We start from the raw sequence: 17137 nt of genomic DNA, 5'->3' as shown, positions 1-17137 counted from the left end.
TTCTATGATAAAATATGACCAACACAAATTGAAGCAGCAATAACAATTAACACGTCCCATTTTAATTCTGGAAACCCTAACGGCCAGAAACTCTACGGTCTTTTCCCAGTGTCGGTCAAAGGTATTTACAAAAATAAGCATGCTGTTTTTATGGGAACATACTAAGGAAGAAAAAATGAAAAAAAAGAGTTCAAAAACTCAATATTTACACCATCTCGCCACTGGGCCAATTATTGTATTGTAGAAATTCATCATTCAGAACCGTAAAATTGCTAATTCAACAACAAAGTCCTTGACCTCCAACAGGGACATTTCTTGACAAGGGGTCATTCGTCCAGTATTCGATCAACAACATTGGTTACAACTTTAAGGTGACAACGGCCCAGACCGTTCAAAACGGGATATGACCTCCATGAGCGGCAATGCATCTTCGAATGCGGCGTCGAACTGAGTAGACAAGCGTCCTCACATCGACCGCAGGTATCCGATTCCATTCCTCACGGAGGGCAACGATCAACGCTTGTCTCGTGAAGGGAGGATGTTGACGTTTCCGAAGACGACGCACCAGCTGGTCCGAGATGTTCTGAGGGTGACATATCTGGTGATCGAGCTGGCCATGGCAGGACAGTCACGCTGTAGGCGTTGAGGAAGTCTCTAGTAATACGGGCTTTATGGGGTGTGGCGTTATCTTGTTGGAACACCGTCCGTTGTTGACGCTGGATGAAAGGAAGAACCACTGGCCGTACGATATTGTCAATGTAGCGTTGTGCTGTCAGATTGCCTTCGATGATGAGAAGTTCCGTCTTCTCGTCCCCGCAAACGCCGCCCCAGACCATCACACTTCCGCCCCCGTAAGGTTCAACCTCCTGGACACAACAAGGAGCCGTACGTTCACCACGTCGTCGATAAACTCGCGTCCGCCCATCAGGTTTGAAGAGTTGGAACCTGCTCTCGTCACTTAACGGCACTCGCCGCCAATCCCTTTGTTGCCATCGCTGAGTTTGCCTGCACCACGTCAATCTGGCACGTCGATGTTGACGGGTCAAGGTCATGCCCTTGAAAGGGCGATAAGCCCGGAGACCATAATGTCGTAGTCGTCTGGTCACAGTTTGTCTGCTGACCGGATGTCCTAAGCTGTTGGCAGCTGATGACGTCACAGTAAGAAATCTGTTCCTCGGATGAAGTACTCGTAAAAAGCAGTCATCCTGCGGGGTCGTGACCTTTGGTCTGCCACTCCGTGGTGTGTCTGCGGTTCTGCCAGTCTGTCGGAGACGTGCGACCAGTCTGGAGCAGTTCATGTTAATGGCAACCGCTCTCTGTGTCGCTCCAGCATACATATGGCTCTCTCCCTCTGGACAGCGGTGGGGCGGTCGGGTAGCCTAGTGGTTGAAGCGTTCGCTCGTCACGCCGAAGACCCGGGTTCGATTCCAGACATGGGTACAATGTGTGAAGCCCATTTCTGGTGTCCCCCGCCGTGATATTGCTGGAATATTGCTAAAAGCGGCGTAAAACCAAACACACTCACTCACTCACTCTGGACAGCGGTCAGTCTTGGCATGTTCGTTGGTGTTAATCATCGCAACCATTTATAGGGAACAGGTCCGTGCGTAATTTATACCCGGGATTGCACGATAATTTGGGAAAGAATGTTTTATAAAAATGCTGAAAAACACCAATATTTCCCAAAATCCGTAAAGCACGTGTAAAGAACGACAGAGAACATGAAGGCTGTATTCGTGAAATAACCATCTGGGGTATTTCCATATAACGACATCCGATGAGCTTCCATCGTTGTTTTTGTCCGTTTGTTTAGGCTGACGAAATTAATTAACATGCGCCCTGTGTCTGAGATTCAGAGATTACAGGTAACCAATCAGTGTTCTTGAACACAGTAGTCCAGTCTCTTGTCACACTCAGTTGCGTCAGCGAGCAAATCGGCAGATAGTGAACCCCAGCTGGCAGTGTTAGACAGCCGAGAAGAAGATTAGTGCCCCTTTAAACCTACAAGCCGGGATATAACTGAAATATAAATACTGTTCAAAGCAGTGTTAAGCCAAACTCACTCACTTATTCAGAGCCATGCCGGTCCCCCAGGCTTGATATTGGCGGTACTTTTCCAGTATAAGCATGCCTGTCATTTGGATGTTATGGCCGCAATAAATTAATAGTTACAGTTTGATTGATTTTTTAAAAACATGGGAGACAGGAGACATTTAAATTTAACGTTTTATTTTGTTCTTATCGACCTACTTTAGGCATATGTGTACAATTGCTGTCGACGGATGCGATTCACATGCATCATGTGTGTTCAGTAGGGCTACGTGTTGCGGAGTATTTTATCAGGTAAAGAAAGTAGAAACACTCATATTAACGATACTTCTATTTCTAGGAATTTGAGGGCATTAAAATAATGTAAGGCAGGATGTTTTGTTGTCAGGCGGGCGCGGATGAACATCAATTTATTAAAGTAGCGAATAAGGTATCGTATAAAAACAAACAAAAAAACCATCGGACAATATCATTTTATCCGAATGCTACAATTTGGTCTGTGAGAATTTTCTTTTAATGAATATTCTAGCCGTGTATAAAATTGCCTCATTGAGAAACTCACTGGCTTGTGATTATTTCTGTAACTCACAGTGTAGCCGTGAATAGCTGCAATACTGCTGATGCGACTTTAAGCAATACTACTCACTCACTCACTGACGGTGATAGTTAATGTTTTCACCATCATTGGACATTCATGCACACAATTTCTTTTGTAAAATATATTGAGCATGTTGAGGGTTTTATTATAAAGTACATAGGAAACTGTAACAACGGGAGATGACTCAGACTTTGTGTATTTAAATTACATAGCATTTCCAAGCTCAAGTCATAAGTTTGCGAAATGCTACTTGGAGAATGAAGAGCATGAAAGAAGCATGACCATAGGACTACTAACGTGCGCATGCGCTTGACCTTATGATATTACGCATGCGCACGGACAGCGTCTAAAACGCGAGAACGCGAGAACGCGAGATCGCGAGAAAATGAAATGTCGCATTCTCGCGTTCTCGCGATTTCGTGTTTTAGTGGCCTAATTTGACAAGTCGAGATTGCGAGATTGCGAGATTTTGCATCATGTCCAAATGTCGCATTCTCGCGTTGTCGACTTTTGACAAAAAGTGCTATGTACCAAAAACACGAGAATGCGAGATCGCGAGAACGCGAGATTTTGGCCAAATCTCGCATTCTCGCGATCTCGCATTCTCGTGTTTTTGGCATATTTACCTCGTTTCCAAAGGTCGAGATCGCGAGAATGCGAGATCGCGAGAATGTCCCTTACAGTATTCCATAATATGCAGCCTTCACGACTATGTTTTGCAGGTGATAATCATTCAGTCCAACCGACACCAGGTCCCACAAACTGATAATGAAGCTTCCACAGATGTTCCTGCTGATGCTAGTTGTCTCCCCCTCCCCTGGTGATCCTTGCAACTAGGAGACGTGTTTCGTTCACGAGTTGCCTGTCCACTAAAACGGACAGTGATATCCTTGAATCAGTACCAGTCAGAAGCAGGATCGAGTGTTCTGTGAAGTGCCTGAATAACCCGGTCTGTCTGTCAGCCTCCTACTGTAAGACCGGGGATGGTTATACGTGTCAGTTAACCGGGTCGTACGTGGAGGGCAACTGTTCGAGGCTTGCCGCTGGTAATGGCTGTAGTCAGACTGCGATGGTAAAGTTCTGTTGTTTCTATATTCAAGATTGACTATATTTTATTGAGCAGTTGGCTACAACAAAATTACTATATTGTATTTCTCCTTTGCAAAATCATGTAAGTCAATGAAACATTAGTGTAATGATAACTAATTAAAACAAGCAAACTATGGAAACAAAATTTCATTTGGTAAAACACAAAATTTGGATTCTTTTCAAGCCGCCTCATGAACGTGGCGCAGAAGATGATTTCTTTCATTGTACTATATATACTTGTCTATCATAGGTGGATCCGTGTGAGAACGGGGTAACTTTCTACACTTGTAACAGGACCTGTCACTGTGCTGAAGGCTTTGTGGGTCATTACTGTCAGAGGCGCTACCGAGGTATGTTGGTCAAAGGAAACCAATCACTCGATGTATCTGTTATTTCAAATACAAATGAAATGATCGTTTGATCATGAAGCATTCACAAGGTAGTACTTTATTGATATTGTCCACTCCGATATGACATCCTTATTTTAAGGTGTGAACTATTTTAAAGACTTCATTAAAACTTAATATTGATGTGATAGTAGTGAGTAAGTTTAGTTTTACGCCGCTATTAGCACTATTCAAGCAATATCACGGTGGGGGACACCAGAAACAGGCTTCACACATTGTACGCATGTCGGGAATCGAACGCGGGTCCTCGGCCTGACGAACGAACGCTTTAACCACCAGGCTACCCGACCGCCCCCGATTAGATAGTAATTGAGAGTGATGTAAGTTTTGGTACGGGGGAGAGTACAGAACATGCTTATGATATCAATCACTGGATATTACCGTCATATTACTCGAATATTGCCGAGTGTTGCGTTCAACAACTAACAAACGTTATCAAACAGCTACTTATCCTAGAACACAGGTTGCCCAACTGTTCATGCTTGTACATATTTTCTATCCAGACTGTACAGAGACACCCAAGGCATGGTTTAGTCCATACATCATCCAGCCATTTGGATCTGAAGAGGCACTTGAGTGGGTTTGTTATCATGGGGGCGGTCGTGTGGCAGAAATATACACCCTTACGTTTAACTCAAACTACACACTTCCATGGCAACAGATGAAACGGTATTATCCATATGTTGAAGGCTTCTCATTTTTTGGCCTTGAAAATCTACACCAGCTCACAAAACAGGGCGTGTATGGTGTACGTGTTCTTCTATCAGCTTTTGATTATGGTATTGGTGTTATATAATGTAGAAACTTCCGCGTGGACTCTGAAGCGGAAGGTTATGCTCTGCACTGGGACAGCTTTGAGTGGGACAATTCTTACAAAATGAGCGAGCAATATCTGGATGGCTTGGGTGGAGCAGGAGACGAAACCAAGAACCTAAACGGGGCACGTTTTGGAACATATGACAATGACGTCAATGGCTGTGCCCGTGCTAATAGCGCTGGATGGTGGTTTCATCCAATTGGTTGTACAAAGCTGAGATTTCATTCAAATGGATTGTATTGGCCAACAAACCGAAATGGGACGGTTGCAATGGAGTTGATGTGGGCCGTCCTTATGATTTTAAAGAAGGTTTATTGGTTTGTTGAAGATGACCTTGTTCTGTGAAAACATTATCAACGACAACGACAACAGTTGTTAGGTTCTACACAATTCATCTGTCACATTTGTCAGCGAAGTATATACAATGTACATTAGATAGTTTTGACTAAATTTGCATTATGATAAAACCCGCATCCAACTAATAAATGCAAATGTCCCATGTCAGAAGCGTGATACTGCTTCCTAATTGGCTCGTTATAGAGTGGGATTATGTTACAGTATTATTTCGAATGATGCTTGCAGTTCTTTCTGTTAATGATTGAATAAGAAGTTTGTGAAGTAAATAGTGTTTCATAGTATTTATTTATGAGAATTGATTTCAATACAAGTTTATGGGGGTGGTATGAACACAAAGGCAACCAAAAAAAAAAAAAAAAAGGAGGAGATAACCACTAACAGTCTCAGTAGCTGATTAATTCTACCAGTTATAAAAGTTATCTATTTATTTACATAATATAACAATCAAAATTTATGAATTAATTCGATTTCCTTTTAAAAAAAAATAATTAACGAACTAGTTACCTGATAAAAAAGATCCTTGATACATGAAACTTTGAAATATTTATCCTTGTGATGGAAAAATCAATGCAGTCAAGCAGGACATGCTTGACCGTGATTCTTTCATCACAAGGGATACAAAATGGAGGATCCTCACGTTTTAACAAATGTTCATGAGTATAGCGAGAATGACCAATACGACATCGTCTTAATAAAACCTCTTCAAATCTGGACGGACAACCCAAGTAAGTATAACCAATATTTGCTTTTATTGCATGTAATTTATTTATACCCACTTGGGTGTCCCACTTCTTCAGCATTAGATCTCTGATGTAAGATCTAATGACAGGTTTATAATCACTGTATGGTATAAGAAGTGGTGTCACGGATTTGTCGGGTGCTGCTTTTGTAGCAGCATCAGCCATTGTATTACCAACAATTCCAAAATGGCTTGGTAGCTAACAAAAGACGATGTCGTATTGGCCAGTAGCAAGGTTATTATGTAATTCTATGATGATCCTGACACGAAGTGTTTGTAATAGCCTGAAGACAGGAGAGAGATTGTGAAAAAAATATGAATTCTTTATGTTTAGATTGTTTATTAACATATCCTAAAGCAGGTAACATGGCATTTGATTCTGCTGTAAAAATTGAAGAGTCATCTGGTAATCTAGTTGATATAGTCCTGGATCCAATGACGGTGGCGCTGGCAACAGCATCATCATCCTTAGATCTGTCAACGCGCATGTGTTGACGGGGAAATAGCTCTTGGGGGAATAAAGGACAAAATCGACATCACTGTCCCGGAACGCTTTATGCACAACATGTAAACAATAAACAACAATTGCACAATGAGCGGAATACCTGCTCTGACAACACAAACACAGCAATGAGCAGACTTTCCAGCTCAGGCGTACAAGAGGTGAGCGGATCTCCAGCTCACCTCAGGGCGTTTCCCACGAGCAGCATATCCTGCTCGAGGTCGTCCCTATGCCAGCACTCGGAATACCAAGCCTGACTAACCCCTAGTAACTGTGTAATGGTAGCACATATATAGCAATGAACAACAATGGACAGACAAAGAGACAACGACGTTGCTTTGGACATATGGGCGTGATTAACAAACACAGTTCATGGGATGATCAATTAGGGCAATAAATGCCATACTATAAAAAGCAGTAGTTAAAGGGAAGTGATATGGTAGTCCAGGCTGACTGACAGTCAAAATACAATGAAATATTGGTGAGGATTAACAACGGGGATTAGCGCCTAAAACGTAATGACAATTAAGTTATGGAGACATGGCTACAGGGTAAATTGCCCTTGAAGTCAAATGTACTGCAGACAATGGTAGTCATAAATCAGTCGCTATGACAACTTCCCTCCGTTCCGTGAAGCTTGGACCCCAAGCTTTGACAAGTCCAAATTGATATGTGTGAACTTTTTCACCAACGGAAACAATAGTGCAAAATGTGAACAAAATCAGTTAGATGAATTCATGATATCGTTTTAATTCTTGTGCAACAAATATACCTATGCAATGACGGTATGAAAGTGGTCATCTAGCCAATTTGATTAAGTGCCAGTTTGAAAGTGATCTTTGTAATGTGCAAATTCACTACGAGTTAATTACCGCTTTGGACAGATTCAATAAATATATTATTGAGGTTTTTTGAATTCAGGAGTCTGGTTTGGCGGTGCGACTCAGTACTGAATAATGATAATGAGTAATGTCATAAAAAGTACAAATTAAACATCTCAGCAAATATTTCACATAAAGAAATTTGAAACCAGGAGTCTAACTTTACCGCGCGACTCAAACGTTACTTGTGGGTACGTTTGCCCTTTTAAGTACAATGGGTGCTCTTCCCGTGTCTTTAACGGAGCTTGCCCATATGTTATGGATGCTATGCCCAAGGAAAATAATAATCCTTAATTCCGACATCAAAATTCTGAAATGCTGAATACCGCTGTGCTGTTAATTACTTAATACTGACATACAATATACATGTGTGTGGGTGGATAACCCAAGAAAATTCCTAATCTGAATTCAAAGTCCAAGACAATACTTTCAATTTTGTACCAAACTGTGCACATTAAAAACTTGTAACGAATGACAAATTTGGTCGTTAAGATTTTTGAAATTACGAGTCTAACTTTCAGGTGTGACTCGATAACCCTACAGCTTAGGTTTGTCTGGGCCCTAGCTGTATCTATATGTCTGGCGTGGCCTAGAGACATTTCCAAGATTCCCTACACAATAACTTCAAAGATCTAGCGTGACTAAACATGGAATTGGAGTATATTGCACATATAAAAATTAATTTTGGATACACATTTTGGCATTAATATACTGGCTTTGATTAAACATACCTGGTTGCACTTATCAACAGTCACACATCATATATCCTGGATTGAGTCCATGTAAGTAAACACAAATTAGTAAGTCCCAATGAGATATCTTGTACACAGTGTCCATCTTGTAGGTGCCCGTGAGGCGGTTTCTGTATGATCTGCATCATGATGGCTGTGGTCAGGATCACTGCGGGATAGGCGTTTATACTTCCTTGGTCCTGTGTATGAACGAAATCTTGAGAGATTCGGAGAGATTCCTGTTGTTTTCTTCAATCTTGTTTCTTCATGGCTCGAGTTGATGATTGTTCTTCAGGGTGGTAGGCATACAGAGAGGTTACGGGATCGGGAGTAAGCTCAAAAGTTACTCCAGGCGGATTCTAACACCAGTTGTCAACGCGCATGTTGACGGGGAAATAGCTCTTGGGGGAATAAAGGACAAAATCATCACTGTCCCGGAACGCTTTATGCACAACATGTAAACAATAAACAACAATTGCACAATGAGCGGAATACCTGCTCTGACAACACAAACACAGCAATGAGCAGACTTTCCAGCTCAGGCGTACAAGAGGTGAGCGGATCTCCAGCTCACCTCAGGGCGTTTCCCACGAGCAGCATATCCTACTCGAGGTCGTCCCTATGCCAGCACTCGGAATACCAAGCCTGACTAACCCCTAGTAACTGTGTAATGGTAGCACATATATAGCAATGAACAACAATGGACAGACAAAGAGACAACGACGTTGCTTTGGACATATGGGCGTGATTAACAAACACAGTTCATGGGATGATCAATTAGGGCAATAAATGCCATACTATAAAAAGCAGTAGTTAAACGGAAGTGATATGGTAGTCCAGGCTGACTGACAGTCAAAATACAATGAAATATTGGTGAGGATTAACAACGGGGATTAGCGCCTAAAACGTAATGACAATTAAGTTATGGAGACATGGCTACAGGGTAAATTGCCCTTGAAGTCAAATGTACTGCAGACAATGGTAGTCATAAATCAGTCGCTATGACAGATCCATCAGTAAAGATAGATTTATAAGTATCATGATCACACCTTAACTGATTGTATTCCTGTTGATATTGCATTTGATTAGTGTCCGACTTTTTTTGTTTAGATAATGTAAGATCAAACCGTGTCTTTACCAATTACCAAGGAGGTGAAGAAAGCAGGCGGAAAGAAGAGATATTTTCCAGTTTAATTCCAGCAGCAGAAATTAAAGATTGTATTCTTATTCTGAGAGGCGGAATAAGAGAGGACTTCTTACTATACAGATCCTCATAAAGAGGATTAAACACACAGTTGTGCGCAGTGTTAGATGGATTAGAATATAATTTTGTGATATACTGCAAAGATAGTTTAGTTTGGCGTAGTATAAGTGGCGGCTCATCGGCCTCAACGTACAGACTGGCAATGGGAGAAGTTCTGAACGATCTAAGGCAAAGCCTTAGACCTTGGCAATGTATTGGATCAAGTAGTTTAAGGTTACTCTTACCAGCTCCACCATAGATGATAGAGCCATAATCGAGCTTAGAGCGGACAAGTGATCTACATAAGTGAAGGAGGGTAGTTTGATCTCCTCCCCACTTGGAATAAGAAACAACCTTTAATAAATCTAGGGCCTTCAGACATTTTGCTTTTAAATATTTAATATGTGGTAAGAAAGAAAGGTGATGATCAAAGATTATTAAAAAAAATTTAGCTTCTTTTACAACTTTAATTGGAGTTCCAGCTAGATGTAAATCTGGGTCCTTAAGTGGTTTATATTTTCGACAGAAATGAATGCAATTTGTTTTAGACTTTGAAAACTTAAATCCGTTCAGCTCTGCGCAAACATTGATTTTATTCAGACAAAGTTGCAATTATCTTTCAATCGTGTGCATATTTTTACCTCGACATGATACATTAAAATCGTCAACAAACAAAGACCCATCAACAGAGTCATTTAAAAACCTCAGCTAAACTTTCAATATTTATGCTAAACAACGTTACCGATAATATGCTACCTTGTGGGACGCCTTGGTCTTGATCGTAAAAATCAGACAAGGTGGATCCCACACGAACCTGGAAATTTCTGTCTGTTAAAAATTGAGATACAAAATTTGGCAAACGCCCTCTCAATCCCATGTCATAAAGCTCCTTTAAAATTCCATGTTTCCAGGTGGTATCATATGCTTTTTCTAAATCGAAAAATATTGATACCGCATGTTGTTTATAGATTAAAGCATTTTTCACAAATGTTTCCAGTCTAACCAAATGTTCAAATGTACTTCTATATATTTCTAAAACCACATTGATTATTTGTTAAAAGGTTATTAGTTTCTAAATACCAAAAAGTCTGTTAATTACAATTCTTTCATGGTCTTGCATACACAGCTAGTAAGCGATATCGGCCTATAATTCGAAGGATCAGAATGATCACGGCCAGGTTTTGGTATTGGAATAACAACGGCATTTCGCCATGATGAAGGGAAATTTCTCGTTGTTCAGATATGATCGAAAATAATGTAATTTAATAATGTTTCTAAGCGTGACTCGGGTAAATGTTTGAGTAACTGATAATGAATATTATATTATATTATGGTATAAATGTATCCACCCTTAAGCTGCAATGAGCAGCTTTAAGGGGTTCTGGGCGCACCGGAAGACAAAATGTGAAGAGATAGGTATTGGTCCCCCGCCGACACAGGAACGCAACCCACGGCAAACGGGCTGCCCATTTGGTCGCCTTTTACGACCAGCAATGGGGTGCTGTGGACAAATTCTAAACGGGTGAAGAGCTATTAGCTTTACCCAGCACTCACCACGAGGAGGTTGCTCTTCACTTGTCAAGACGAAACGGGGCGGAGAGAAAGTGAATTTTGGGTGAGCTATCAGACGTAACCCACTAGAGGTATCAAGGCTGTATTGAAATTAGATGAAAGACCTGCGTCAAAATATCGATGTTCATAGGCGAGTTCGCCTCATGGACGTCAATTCAGGGAAAATCAAGATAATTAATAAAAAGAATTTAGAATTCACCTCGCTACACAAACAATCTAATTGCAGATGGATTAATGGGACATTAACGCACATGTGGTATTGGAAAACATATATGTAAAATATGAATGCCATGTTAGTAGTAGCAACACAAGCTGAACATTCCTCGTGGCTTAAAATTACTGATACGACATGGCATGTAAACTACCTGATAATATACTGAACCACAAAAAGAAACGTCACCCCAAGTAACATTGCATGAAAAGTTATCATTTAAATATCTGTTGTAATTTCTGTCAAAGTTTATAAAATGTAACATTACCTTGTCCGGAAAAATTAAATTTGATGATAAAAAACAAAGCAAATGACAATTAAACCGATCGCACGTGAGTTCCGTGCAAATAGAAATGCACAGGCGTTCCCCCATTTCTTGCCAAATAAAAATCCACCCTGATCGTATAACATTCATTCGTTATTGAATTGCTAAGATTGACAAGAAATCGGCGACACCAAACCCTCGGACGATTGCAAACTGGACACACCGCCCGGCAAGTATCCAATGCATTTCAAGTCCATGTAAGGACCATATATAGGCTCCAGCAACGGTACCAGACCACCAACACTAAAGATGACCGAACACATAGTGGCAGACCACGGGTCACAACCACCAATTGTCAGATTGTGCGACAGCATCTTCAACATCGCTTTGTTAGTGCTGTGGAAACTGCTCGACAGGCCATGGGGACACCTCCACTGACGAGCAGACACCTCCACTGTCACAGGCCAGACAGAGGCCAAATTCGGACACCACGTAATCGCCGGGACCGCCTTCAGTGGGCAATACAGCACCAGCATTGGCGAGAGTCTGGCAACGCCGTGGGGAGCGTTATTCGGATGTTTGTGTTGTTGAAAGAGACTCGTCCGATGGTCCGAGCATCATGGTGGAATTGATCGTGCACAGAGGGTCGGCCCTGTCGTCTTCCAGAACATCGGTCCAGAGCGAGGCAATGATGTCGCAGCAGCTCGGTACAATGATCAAGTCTTGAGACCACACGCCATATCTCATTTGGCACAACCACGTGTTTCAGCATGATAACGCCCGTGTTACGGTGGTGTCGTGTTTCACATTTGACACTTTAATTTCAACCTTGATGATAAGTTTTGCAATGTTTCATCTTTTAAATATGTTTCAAAGTATGTTTGGACAAATAACCTTTTACATCATTGTCATAGAAACCAAATCGTGCTCCTTAGGTTCTTGGAGGCATTACCCACACCGCCGAAACCATCCAAATACGGTCCCTAGTAACGCAACTATCAAGATCAGATTCCAAACTTCCAATGAAACTGTGATTAAGTAACTATATTCTGAAAGGGGTAATTGGCTTCGGTTTCGTATTCTTGGAGCAATGGGTAACCCCAATTCTTCTTTATATTCACGGTTGTGTTTGGAAAAAAAGGTCTACAAGTAAAGCTGGTGAGTTGGAAGATGTTACAAAGGTTCTGTCTTGAGGCCTTTTGATTGCATGTGCCAGTAAAATTTCAATTACTGGTCCTACAGACAATACTCTTAATTTCAACAAAGGTATTATCCGGGAGAGAGATCAAATTCACGTTGATGAATAAATTGTGTCTTAAATTAGAAGTGAAGGTATCGTTGAGGCAAAACGATTTATCTATCATAAAGATGGCCACCTATCCCCTTCTCACACATATCGTTTGACTTTTGACACAACAGTACTTCCCAGTCGGATGTTTTTTCTATACATGTGGATCTTTTCATCCAACGTCCTACACATTGCTTCAAATGTCAGAAGTGTGTTCAAGGGCACATTTTCTGAATAAAATAAGCTAACTTGCTTCATATTTGGAGAATTTGGTGATGATGACAACACATGTACCAAGACCATAAAGTGCTGAAATTGCAAAGGCAACGAATGACATCTTCAACTGACTGCTCCGTATAGAAATATGAGGCCACTGTGCCCAAAATGAAATCTGAGAAAAGAATCAGTTACAACGATACCAGTAAAAAGCTCGGTTACTTCACATTGTCAGACGCCACATGCCCATCACAGCCTTCTGCCGTAAAAAAAGCCACGGCATCAATTCACAGAACATTCACAGCCCCTTTCTGAAGTATAACCTACTGCATTAACACAAACAGAACCTAACATCGGACATACCAAATCTATACATGCCAACCTTAAGAAAAAAACCAAATTCAATCTGACCTGATGCCAAAGGAACTCAAAGAATCTGTTGGTTGCTTCAAGATTTGGGTTGTTTGAAGATATATATGGTGGATACCAAAGTGTTTACCAGTGGTCACTCACCAAAAGAGAGAGCTAGAGCGGTATCACACATTATCCCTCCTTAAAAACAAACGCATTAATTCAGTGGAATTGTCGAGGTTTAAGGGCATTTTTTTACACGAAAAAGCAATCAATTTGGGGGTTCAACAAATCATAATGACAAAGGTAAAGTGCAAGAGGACTTGCTTCAAAAAACATAAACGATGTTTGTTTACTGATGGTAGTGATACATATCTACATCCAGCAACAGGTACATACTCTGCCATAGACTTACCTATATCGATTTTTCATGGTCAGTTTATGATGATTAATGTTGTATCAATTTCCGGGAATTCATGAAATTGTCACTACCTTGGCAGATATACCTCCTAATACGTGGTCGGGTAGCCCAGTGGTTAAAACGTTCGCTCGTTACGCCTAAGACCCGGGTTCGATTCCAGACATGGGTACAATGTGTGAAGCCCACTCACGCTCTTATGTGACATTGCTACAGAATCTATTCCCAAAACATCGACCAACCCATGTGTACATACTCCATGTTACACTGATGACTGTAGAAAAGCTAGGAATGTCAGGAAGAAGACTTAGTCGAAAAGACTTTTGGGGTGTCATACTCTTGCATTAAAGACATGAATAGCTGTCATGAATAGAAATTCCAAGCTGGTTCGACCCATGTAATTTTCTTACAGAAATATACAGAGTTCGTCGGTCCATATCAATAGATTGGCCCGAGAGCCACCGCCTTGTAGGTCTGGACTTATTCTATTTTATATAATCAATGTTATTAAATATCCATGATCAAAACTTGTGTGATATAATATGTCTAAATTATCAAGTAATAAATGCACATGGTATGGCATGACGGGACAATTGTTTGACCCCTGAAGGTGAAGTAAGGGTCGAAGGGGTGAACGGTTCCTGGCACCAGTGCCCTCAACCACCAAGGTGAAGCAGCGTGAAATTGTTCAACGTCAATCGAAGTATTTTTCTGCATTCCAAAATTTAGAAACAGTATATTTGTCATTTAACATTGATGGCTTAGTTTGCAGACAATCGCCAGCAGCTGAATGGATGGTGCAAATCCTGCTGGGGAAACAGGGGCAGGTAGTAGAAGTTTTGTAAGTCTCCACGGTCCCTGGTATGGTGGCCCAATTTTCGTTGTTGGCGATCTATAGCCTATTTTTATATTGTGTTGTTGATAAATTATTCGTTTGTTAAATGTTCCCAACTAGTGTTGACAGGTTTTCATTCAATCTAAAAAAACTTATTATCTATGAATAAGTTTTCGTCACGATATTGCGGAAATATTGCTGATGTAAAGAAAAACTTTACTGACTGACTCATTCCCTCATTAGAGACGGTTTGGTTGCCACAAATTATTCAGTAAATATAGTGTTTCCTTCCTACATAAGTATTCTTTGTTCCGCTTGCCAAAGCATTTAACCTAAACGTACACCTCACAATTTAATCTCAAGAAATAACAATATTTATGATGCCATAAAACACATGCATTGATTTGGTTGCAACACTGTTCAGTGTTTCGAAAATACACGACAGTGCATGACGTTTAGAGTTCCTCTTATTGTTTCCGTAAAACACTTTGCGTATAACAATAAACATAATGATGCAGGACATACCTCTAACGATTTGTGAAATACATTGTTCTATTAAATAATATCAATTACTTTACATTATTTGTTTTACTTATTTATCATTTTCAAAAGTAAGCATGGCGCACTCTGAACATTTGAAGACAGATGTAATTGCATTTACATTAAAAAAACCTGCTGACACGAAAATTGTCAGCCACTCAGCCAATGTCACGCGAGTGAGTGAGTGAGACGGGTTTAACGCCGCTTTTAACATTATTCCATTAATATCACGGGGTGTCAGCTTAATGTGGGAGGAAAGCCCGAAGTGATGCAGGTCTCAGACGTTAACAACTCTGGTGAATCCCACGAGCACGGGTATGGTGCTGACAAACATAGAAACATAATCGGGGCGAACTGGGATTCGAACCCACAATCATAGGTTTCTGGCGTGCCCAAAGGGACACAACCCTGCACAGCAAATCGCGGCGCCTTAGACGACTGCGCCACCCGTGCCCCCAATCAGTGTAAAGAAAATACACGACAGGGCATGACTTTTAAAGTTCGGTTTATTTTCGTACTTCATTGTTTACGTAAAACAACCACCATTTTGCACTGACGGTGGGCATACCTCAAACAAATGGTTAATTGCACTATTTGATATCAAAATACATTTGTGATTTATTTTGTGATTTATTTTTTTCAAAAATAACTCCCATAGAATTGAATACATTTTACGACGAAATTGCATCTTAATCAGCAACCTTTGCTGTCTTCGTCGTCAATATTGTCAGCAATAAAACATTAGTAATTCAAATATCTGTTTATCATATACTATTTACATGGGTTTATAGATAAATATTTAACCGGATAAACTATTTGTTCAAATAAGGCACTACCTAATTACGTCGTATCAGTCAAACAGCACGAACACTCTACACAGGTTTCAATGCATTTATTTGTATTTGCTTTAAATCGGAAGACTAATATTATGTTAGCAAACATAAAATCAGAGTTGTTACATTCTAAATATACACGTTTTCATATATGCAAAAAACAATGAAAATGAATTATTCACATATCTAGCAAAATCTTGTTTTAAAACTTTTATAAGCTACTAAGTTTTGTAAGGAATAATGAATGTATGTTATGATTTCTGCAACCAGGGAAATGTTGCACAAATCTATTTCACAACGAAATCTGGCGAAGAGTATAGAAATGGGCTCCGTCCGTCCGCACGCACGCACTCACGCACACACACACACACACACACACCAACACACGCAGACACACACACGCACACATTTAAAAAGTAAACTAAGATGGCGTGATATATTGGAAAGCGCTCTGTAAAGGTCACCATCGAGTTATGTTTGTGTTAAGAGGCGAGTTGGCAGATTGTGTAACATGGCACCCTGAGAATATGGGACGTTGACAAAATGAGGTGTTAACCAATTAACTTACGAACAAGACAACAAAGCATCACACATCAGTCTAGAAATTGATTAATTCCTTTGCTTTTTACTACAGAATTATTATTTAGAGATTAAAAACAATGCTATCAAATGAAAAATACAATATTGTAAAATACCAAACATTGTCAAACATGACGTGTGTATGCTGATGAAAATAGAGTATGACGAAAAATCTATATCAATTAAATACCGCAAAATATTTGAACGATATAATGATATATGTATACGCTTATATATACCTTCACAACTCCGAGACGAAAAATAACTTCTTATATATGTCAAATACACTTGCACAAAGTAAAGGGGCTATAAATCCGCTATGCTTCAAAACAATGCCCAGAGTCATGATAAATCATGCTAAAAGATGTGTTCATTGTACGATTATATCATGAACATATGTTTAGGAATAACTATCAATTAGTGACGACCCCAGGTAGGTGTTCGCGAATAGGAGGGTGTAAGGGTGACACCTGTCACAAACACATGCAGAGGTAAGTATACATAAAGTTTTATTCAAAAGCTTTACAAAGGCCTTCAATGTTATCACCTGATCAAACCAGGTTTTAGCAGGATTCATATGACGAAGTATCGCAGAAAATACACCCGTGACTAGACC

The 17137-nt window shown here is 40.3% G+C and overlaps 1 pseudogene; it reads left to right on the top strand.

The window, feature by feature from the left end:
• The first annotated feature begins 538 nt into the window (after positions 1 to 538).
• Positions 539 to 5305, top strand: LOC139448984 (microfibril-associated glycoprotein 4-like; annotated as a pseudogene).
• Positions 5306 to 17137: the final 11832 nt, after the last annotated feature.

The sequence above is a fragment of the Haliotis cracherodii genome, unplaced genomic scaffold (genome assembly GCF_022045235.1).
Source record: "Haliotis cracherodii isolate W230 unplaced genomic scaffold, xgHalCrac1.p SCAF_7, whole genome shotgun sequence".
NCBI classification, from domain to species: Eukaryota; Metazoa; Mollusca; class Gastropoda; order Lepetellida; family Haliotidae; genus Haliotis; species Haliotis cracherodii.
This window is presented reverse-complemented; position numbering and strand designations above follow the sequence as displayed.